General features: G+C 32.1%; 1 long non-coding RNA gene across 2 annotated transcripts in view; it reads right to left on the bottom strand.

Annotated features, from left to right (window-relative positions):
• LOC136065024 (uncharacterized) overlaps positions 1–5,736 on the bottom strand; it is a 100,426-nt gene extending 94,690 nt beyond the window's left edge. Inside the window, exons 1-4 of one of the 2 annotated variants that reach the window (XR_010626668.1) lie at positions 5,611–5,736; positions 5,238–5,391; positions 4,977–5,032; positions 1,986–2,085 (exon numbers count right to left, since the gene is read on the bottom strand). This is a non-coding gene — a long non-coding RNA (uncharacterized LOC136065024). The remainder of the gene's footprint in view (positions 1–1,985; positions 2,086–4,976; positions 5,033–5,237; positions 5,392–5,610) is intronic. The other variant, XR_010626667.1, reaches the window with a different exon arrangement.
• Positions 5,737–8,535: the final 2,799 nt, after the last annotated feature.

The following is an 8,535-nucleotide window of genomic DNA, read 5'->3' as shown; positions in this document are numbered from 1 at the left end:
ATCCTTTACTGGTTTTCTCTTTTCAACTTTGATGTGGTTTTCCATGCCTTAAACACGGAAACTATAGATGCTCTGTGCATGGTATATATTTTTGTTGGAGTCCTTACTATACTCTTATTAGTGGGACACAAGACTGAAGCTTGGAGTGGGTAGTCAAGTGAATAGGCCAAAGTGTTCCTAGTATACTAATACTCATTATAAATAGAGTTGGGGGGCCTTAAATATCTTCGAAGTAAACTTTTTAGTTAGAACAACATTACCAAAAACTAAAAATGGATAATTTATTGGATGTGAATTCAAAACTTCTAGTTTTGATGGAATCAATAAATAATAAAAAAATAATGTTGAAGATGAAGATCAATTCTTGAGGTGGCCCCAAAACTAGAAGTGATTGCACAATCAAAGAGGAGATAGCTAGTGTTCCATTGCAACTTTCAAAGAAAGTATTGTGAATCAAAGAAATTTGCTTTCTCCACGAAGAAGAATGATTACCAAGGCTTTGAACAAAATACACGGAAAATTAGGAATTTTTTTATTAGTAGTGCAAGAGGCAACACATTTGATGAGGGAGATGAACTTCAATTCATGAGGGAGAGAGAGAGCTTTCAAAAAATAAGTGACAACTAGATTTTATGGTGCAGTACTCATTCCTTATCAGATCTCCAAATTAACATATCTTTGGAATTATGAATAAAATGATGTACAAAATCTAGTAATCTAATGAAATTTTTTCCTTTTTGGTGCAATTAAGAAAATGTTGGTAGAGAAGAGAAACTTTTGATTCCAAAAGGCTGGCTGTTGTGGATGATGTAATTTGGATAACAGGGATGATATCAAGAGAGTATCCCACCAAAATAAATATAAAGTTCTTAACACTACAGCGATTATTTAAAACAGATACAGAAACTGCTACCTGGAAACTACAAATTTTCAATTCTACTTAAAAACCATTCACTGTTTTAATGAACATTAGAGGTAATCATATTCTTGATGGAGTGAAAAAAAAAAAAAAAAGATAAAAAAAAAAAACAGTGTTGAAATGTCATAGCTATACAGTGATTATACAGTCACAAGTGAAAACCACTCCAAAACATAGGTGCATCTCATTGTTTACAAAGTTGTTTAACAGTACTAACTGCAACTTTATTTGAGGCCTTTAAAAAAAAATAAAATAAAATAAGACCTTCCAATTTATGAAAGATTATGTAAAATGACCTTATGAAACATGACTAAATAGAAGGTGGCAAGCACTACAACATAACAGTATTACTAATCTGCAATGAGATGCATAAGCTAATCTGCTCATAACAGTATTCAAAATCAAACTTCCTCTCCTCCAGTATTTGATACCCATTCCACAAGCATTAAGGGATGTTAAAAATCATGAATAAAAATTTACGACTCTACAGCATACCAATGCTTTTATGCCTACATCAATCAGCATCTCTACCCCTAGGCTAAACCATCATACCCAGCCACCATCCCACAAGTAGCTGCCATTTCAATCTTTCCACCTCTGCCACAAGGTACTGCTAAAAGAATACTAGGGTGTACAAAGCATTTAAACTACAGCCCCACCCTTGCCCCCTACATAAAAATAAGAACATGATTATTCAAGACAATCTTCTTTTCTCAAAACCAGACAAATGGGTTTTAAACATATCTTTGAATGAATTGGTTTGAAAGCATTCCTATTAAATAACTTTTAAAGAAGACACCAAGGATCATTTACGCAATATATATGTAATATGTGTATTGAACCCACTATCTATATATTTATTAAAGTTCAAAGATTGAAGCTTACAATTAAATGCTAGAAAGTTTAGTTTGACACAGTGACATAAACATAAAACATTTTTTTCTTTATTGAAAATTAATACACGTACAACTGAATGAACCATCCAACAATAATTATATTTACCAAATTCTCTACAGGTTTTACACCATCATATAGACATATCACTACAAGAGCGAGAAATCCATACCTTCAGCATCTGATCATGTGCTATACTGCCAAGGAAACTGTTGAAAAGTACATTAGGTGGTTTAACAGTAGTGTCCACTTCCCATATGTTTGTTGCATCCCTACAAATAGTATAAAGGTCAGCACTATGACTTAGGACGTCAAAATCTAGCATTAACACTTATTCTTTCACATGCTATTTTATTTCAATGTATCCAAATAGCCCAAAGATTGTTGAAAGAATACAATGAAGTGATTGCACTGGCCTTACACTTTCCAGCCAAGTAGCAACACAATTATGACTTGACTTTGACTCAAGTACCTTCTAATGGTGAGTGGTGATCTGAACCACATCACAACAAGTCAAGTTATAGGTAATAAATAGGTAATCCAAGCATTCCTTTTCTATAGCACATGAAGGGCAAGAAGCATCAATGAAGAGATTCCTATTTGCTAACTCCCTAATCATTGGAAGACAATCATTTTGTAGTTTCCACAGTCAGCCCATATATGGGAGCCATATCTCTGAGTTTTGCTCTTCCATCTGAGCATTAACTATGGAGAAGCAAGGCTTTCTTCCATACGGCGACGCCACTCAGAAGTCAGGGTGTTCCTAGGAACGCCCTGACTTGAAAATTTTTTTTTTATATATAATTTAAATTTTTTTATTTGTTTACCCTTAAAAAAAAAAAATACCCTCAAAATTTTTATGCCAAACAAATTTTGAACTAAAATCTAAAATAAAAAAAAAAAAAATATATATATATATATAAAATCAGAGAATTTGAAAAAAAAAAAAAATTGTAACAGAACAAGCTCAAAAAAAAGCCCAACTTCAATCCAAAACAAGGCCCAACCCAAACGTATTCTCAAAGAAATAAAAAATAAAAAACTAACCAACCAAATCGGCAAAACCCAATACAAAATACAAATACGCGTCCACAAAAAATCATCAAATGCTAAAAGCAAAGCCTAAAATCAGAAACCTTTCCTAACCTAAAGAAAATCCGCCAAAAACCTCATCATTAAGAAATCAAATACAGTATTGATTAGTACTTTTTTCCCTGCTCACCTTGCTTCTCTCTAGTCTCCATCTTGATTCTATTTTTATAGCATTCTTCGTTGTTGGCTAGCTACTCTTCTTTGATCTTCATTCAGGTTTGCTTCTATTTGCTCTTCCTTTCTTTTTATTCTTCTTGCTACAAGTTTTTTTTTTACTTGTTGCCGAGTTTCACTGATTTGGGTTTCTCTCCTTTCTTTTTTTTTTTTTTTTTTTTTTTTTTTTTGAATTGGAACTAAACACTCTCTAGTCAGTCACCACCCAGGTCGTTTTACTAGACTTTTAAAATTTTTAATACTTTTCTCCAAAGTACAAGTTGTACACGTTTATGGTTGGGAAGCATTCCACTTTTTTCTATGCTATGAGTTATCATGTCAATCTGTCGGAGTTATTAAAAGTCTTGCAGACTATAGTTACACGTTTACATCAACACTATAGTTACACGTTTACATATTAGTGATTATTTTATTTTATTTTTTTTTTGCTTTTTTTTTCCATCCATTTAGAAAGTCATTAATTTGTTATAGGTAGAGTGTTGTCTTAATTTAATTAAATTACAAGTTTAGGATAATATATTTTGTATTAAAATTAATTTGTTAAGTTATGTGATAAATAATTTTTTATTCCAGAAAATTAATAATTTTTCTATTACAGATCATGTTTTATTTTAATTATAAATGTTTACTAAAAGATTAAGTGATATTAAAAGGAAATGTTAATGAAACTTAAATGTAAATATTTAATTAATAATTTTGTATCAGAGAATGATAAATAGATTCTAAATATAAAAAAATTAAAAGTTAAATAAATATTATCTAATTAATATTTAAATAATTAATAAAAGCCCCGCCTAAAGTTTTCGCCTAAGACTCTCAAATTTGTTGAGCCGGCCTTGGTGCTCGCTAGACTGCTAGTAGTTAGGAAAAAAAAATTAATGAAGCAACTAAACACTAATAATTAATAATTTAATTAACTAATACATTATAAAAGACAAACAAATTAAATTATGTTAGGCTAAACATTAATTAATAATTTAATGATTAATGAAACAACAATTCCACAAATTATAGTTTATAAAAGATAAACAAATTTATGAAACAACTAAACAATAAGAATTAATAATTTTATTAATATTTTAAATGAACTTATAGTTTATTGTACATATACTTTTGTTCATTTCATTTTTTTTTTTTTTCATTTTGAGATTTTTCAGTGTACAGAATGCAAATTTGTTTTGGTTTTAAGATTTTTTTTTTTTTTTTTTTTTTAAGGCCAAATCCGGTATTTACCGAAACACCCGAAATAGACCGAAATGACCCAAAATTTTTTCAAAGTGGAATAGGAACACCCTGGACAAAATTCCTGGAATCGCCACTATCAGTTACTAATTGTCTTGTTTTCCAATGGCAACCGCATAATTCGAAACTACTTTGAGAATTTAATTTAAAGCTTTAGAGAATCATTTTTAAGCGCAAAAACTTTAGGGATAAAGATGTTTTATCAGTAGGTACAGTTGCTATTTCAACAATGACAAAGTTGTGGCGTTGACATTATCATTGATTCAAATATTCCTAATTAACAAAGAAAGAAACAAGCAAATAAAAACATGTGCTTAAATAATTCCTCAACCTCAACCAATCAAATATGAATAATATGAAGAAGTAAGCCCCACTCTCAAGGTAGGTTCTGCAGAAGAAAAGGCTTCTTGGGGCCATTGCTTATTGCAAATTTTAATATACATTTCTCCTGGTAGCCAGCTCAATGCATCCTTGTCCAATGTCATTTATCTTTCAATAAATTTATGAACAATCTAAGTAATATTATTCAGCGAATCAATAAAAGCAAAGAAGTATCTATGACAATTAACAATATTAAAATTTAAGAACCCAGGGGAGAAGCATAAGTAAATATGTAATCAAATAGAAATATTTTTGTAGAAATTAAAAACAAAACCTTAACAACTAGCTCGACGAGTAGCATAGGTCAGCTAAGCAAGCAGGTTCAATATCCTGAAGAAGCATTTCATCGAACAATTGTGTGTTTGACTTCGTAAAATTGAAGTTTAGAAAATCTTACAAGCAGACAAATATTATTATAAATGAAAAAGAAATAAAGAAATTAAATGCTTCTTGTATTTACTCGAAACACAATATATACTTGAGCAACAATCCTATGAATAAACCTTTAAATTTAGAGAAATAGAAAGAGGCAAACCTTCTCTAGCATTGGTATCATCATTGAGAAAGGTATTGGGGATTGAAGATGAACCCTCATCATAAAACCCATTGGTTATTTGCCGTCTCCAGGGTTTGGAGCTTCGTTTCCAGAGTTGGTATCAGATTCGAAGCCATCCAAATTATTTTCCCTCCTGCATGCATGCTCAACCATAGTATATACACGCAAATTCAGATCGAGTTATATATATTCAACATTCAAGAGGCATATATATATATATATATACACGCAACTCAACTCACTCAACAATCACTTTTCAATATATATACACACACACACGTTGAATTGAAATATATCACCAACTAAAGGTTTCTTTTTAACTATCAAAAATCAAAGGTAAAGTAAATATTACCAAAACAATAGCTGATTCTTGTCCCTGCTGAGAGAGAGAGAGAGAGAGAGAGAGCAGTTAAAGAAAAATATATGGAGTGACTGATCGATATATATATACACGTGTGCGTGTGTCACGTGTGTGGGCATGAATGAGCAGTGCAATCAGTTCTTTCCCGCCTTTTGGAGAGAGAGAGAGAGTTGTTACGTGGTTTGTTTCACTCTGTGCAATTAGAAGAATTAGTTATAGCTGGCAGCAAGTACCCATCGTTTTCCAGGGCGCGTGCATATACTCTCTAGCTCCTCTTAAGATTTTTCTAGCTCCATACTATTTTATATATTATTATTATTATATGGGCTTACTAGTATAGTCCCCTACAAGGCTACTGATCAGTTCATTATATGAAGATAAGGTCAATTTTACCATAAAGAAGAAGGTCTGGCACTCTGATCTTTACTTCATCAGATTTTACCCTTGAAATTGATTATAGGAAATTCTTACAATTTCAATTTTTTTTGACTGGGATAATTAATATATATTTTGTTAAAAACTTAAAATGATTATGAAAAAAATAATTATGAAACAACTTAAAATATCGTACTTTCTATACCAATACAGTCTCCAAACTTAATGATAAGCTTGATATGCTTGCAAAAGATAATTGAAGTTATTTTAATAGTTTGGAAGTAATCACAATTTTTGAATTGTGCTGAAATCGCTTGAAAATGATATTAAAAATAACATTTACTCACTGTTTTGACCATAAATTTTGATTCACAACAAATTTTGGAGTGCAATTTGTTTCATTGGAAATCAAACATCCTCGTCTTCAACTTGAACATAAGTTTTGTCTAATTTAGATTTATATTAAGTTATTACTGTTTAAAGTTGGGCTAAAAAAGTGGTCAAAATTAGAGTTTTTTAGGGAGCATGCGTACGCATGAATCAAGTATGTGTACGCATGGAAACGATACTAAAAATAACATTTACTCACTGTTTTGACCATAAATTTTGATTCACAACATATTTTTAAGTGCAATTTGTTTCATTGGAAATCAAACATCCTCATCTTCAATTTGAATATAAGTTTTGTCTAATTTAAATTTATATTAAGTTATTACTGTTTAAAATTGGACTAACAGAGTAGTCCAAATTAAGATTTTTTAGGAAGCATGCGTACCTATGAATCAAGTATGTGTACGTATGCCTGAGCATGCGTATGCTCACTCATTTCCAAAACCTTAGAGCATCAATTTTTAGGGGACGTCTAGCATGGGTTGGTCGATGGCGAAGTTCTCCTTCCATTTGTATCCCAACCCTCATCCTCAACCTCAACCTCAACCTCAATACAATTCTCTTCAGATGGATTTGATATATTCACTTTCCCATAAATTAACCATACAGTGTCATAATTACTATTTGGCCACCGCGTGTACGTTGTGTATTCTTATGACTACAACCAATACCAACAACAACAACAACAAGCTTCTTCCTATGACCCATCTCAAATTCAACCAAACTATGATCACTTATCCCAATCCTACTATTCCTACACTCACCAATATGACCAAAACTACCAATATTACCAATCCCATGATTACAACAACACCACCACCACCAATTCATATGCCCAACAGTCCCAATCAGCAGAACCCATCAGTTACATTCACCCTCCAGGGGTCCCACCAGATCAGACACCCCATTTGCAGAGCCAGCAGAATGAGTATTACCCACCACAATCACAAGCACAAGGGTCCTTGGAGAATCAGCAGCAGCTGAATCCGGCCGCCGCCACAGCTGCCATCGCCGCGCTATCACAGTTCACCGGGCACCCTCCGGTAATGGGTTTTCTTTATTACTACAGCTTTGTCTATTTAGTAAATAATTTATGGGCATTTTTGCTACTTGTATTGTATATCTACTTTGGTAAAGTTTGTTGCTTTTCTTAGGGTGAATTTTTTTTGAGAATTTGGGATTGTTTGGTTTACATTGTTTGCACGTGATGAGGAAAGTGGTAATCCAAGAATTGAATGCTTGTTTTGTTTTATATCATGTGGACTTTTGTAGGTGGCAACTTGTGGAGTATTTGGTCTCATTTGGTTTTTGTAGAAATTTGTATGAATTGCAAATGTTATTGGTAGAAGTATTAGAAATGATAATGAAAGTCAATCATCTAAGTATATGTAGACAATTCGAATGAAATAAAACAAAATATGAACTCTATATTAGGCTCATGTATTCGCAATCTGTAAATAGGAGTTCTTAAAACTGGTGAAGCTTTCTTACTAAAACATATGTCTTTTCAAGCCTTTTGAGAATAAATCTTATATGAAGAGGATATTTCCAAATTCCTTGCAGTAATATGATTTTAGTGTCTCTTTACAGTAGTGTCCATTGCTTTTGATTCTTGGTAGTGGACCTAGTGGTGCAGGAGTGCAATAGCAACTTCTTACAGTGTGGTTTGATGTCTGCTACATTATAAAATTTTAGTGCTGGGAATCAGAGTCAGTGTGGCATAGCATATTCTGCCAATTTCTTGTAATAACTATGTTAGCTTGATTCTGCCGGTGTATATTTATGTGGCTGTGTTTTTGTGTGTGTGCAAATGGAAACCAAAGAGCATCCAAGGGAAATTGTGAACATCTAAAATGAGACAAAGATATTGACAAGATATGAACTTATCAAAAAAATAAAATTGATAAGGTATGCTAGGCTATAGAAATTGAGGGCATCTAAATAACAGACAAAATATTGACAAGGTATGTGCAGGAAAAATGTGAGATTTAGATAAATAGATTTACAAATAAGGCCCAGGGGAGGGATTGAGGTGTCATCAGACATCTTTTTCTGAATACTTTAAGAAGCCTTATTTGCTGATATTTGTATCTAAATTCTAAAGTAACTAAATCTAACAGAGAATAAAGGCCTGCTTTCTAGATAATATGG

Source organism: Quercus suber, unplaced genomic scaffold, assembly GCF_002906115.3.
Source record: "Quercus suber isolate HL8 unplaced genomic scaffold, Cork oak 2.0 scaffold_832, whole genome shotgun sequence".
In the NCBI taxonomy this organism is placed as follows: domain Eukaryota; kingdom Viridiplantae; phylum Streptophyta; class Magnoliopsida; order Fagales; family Fagaceae; genus Quercus; species Quercus suber.
Note: the sequence above shows the minus strand (reverse complement) of the source record. Positions and strands in the feature narration are given on the sequence as shown.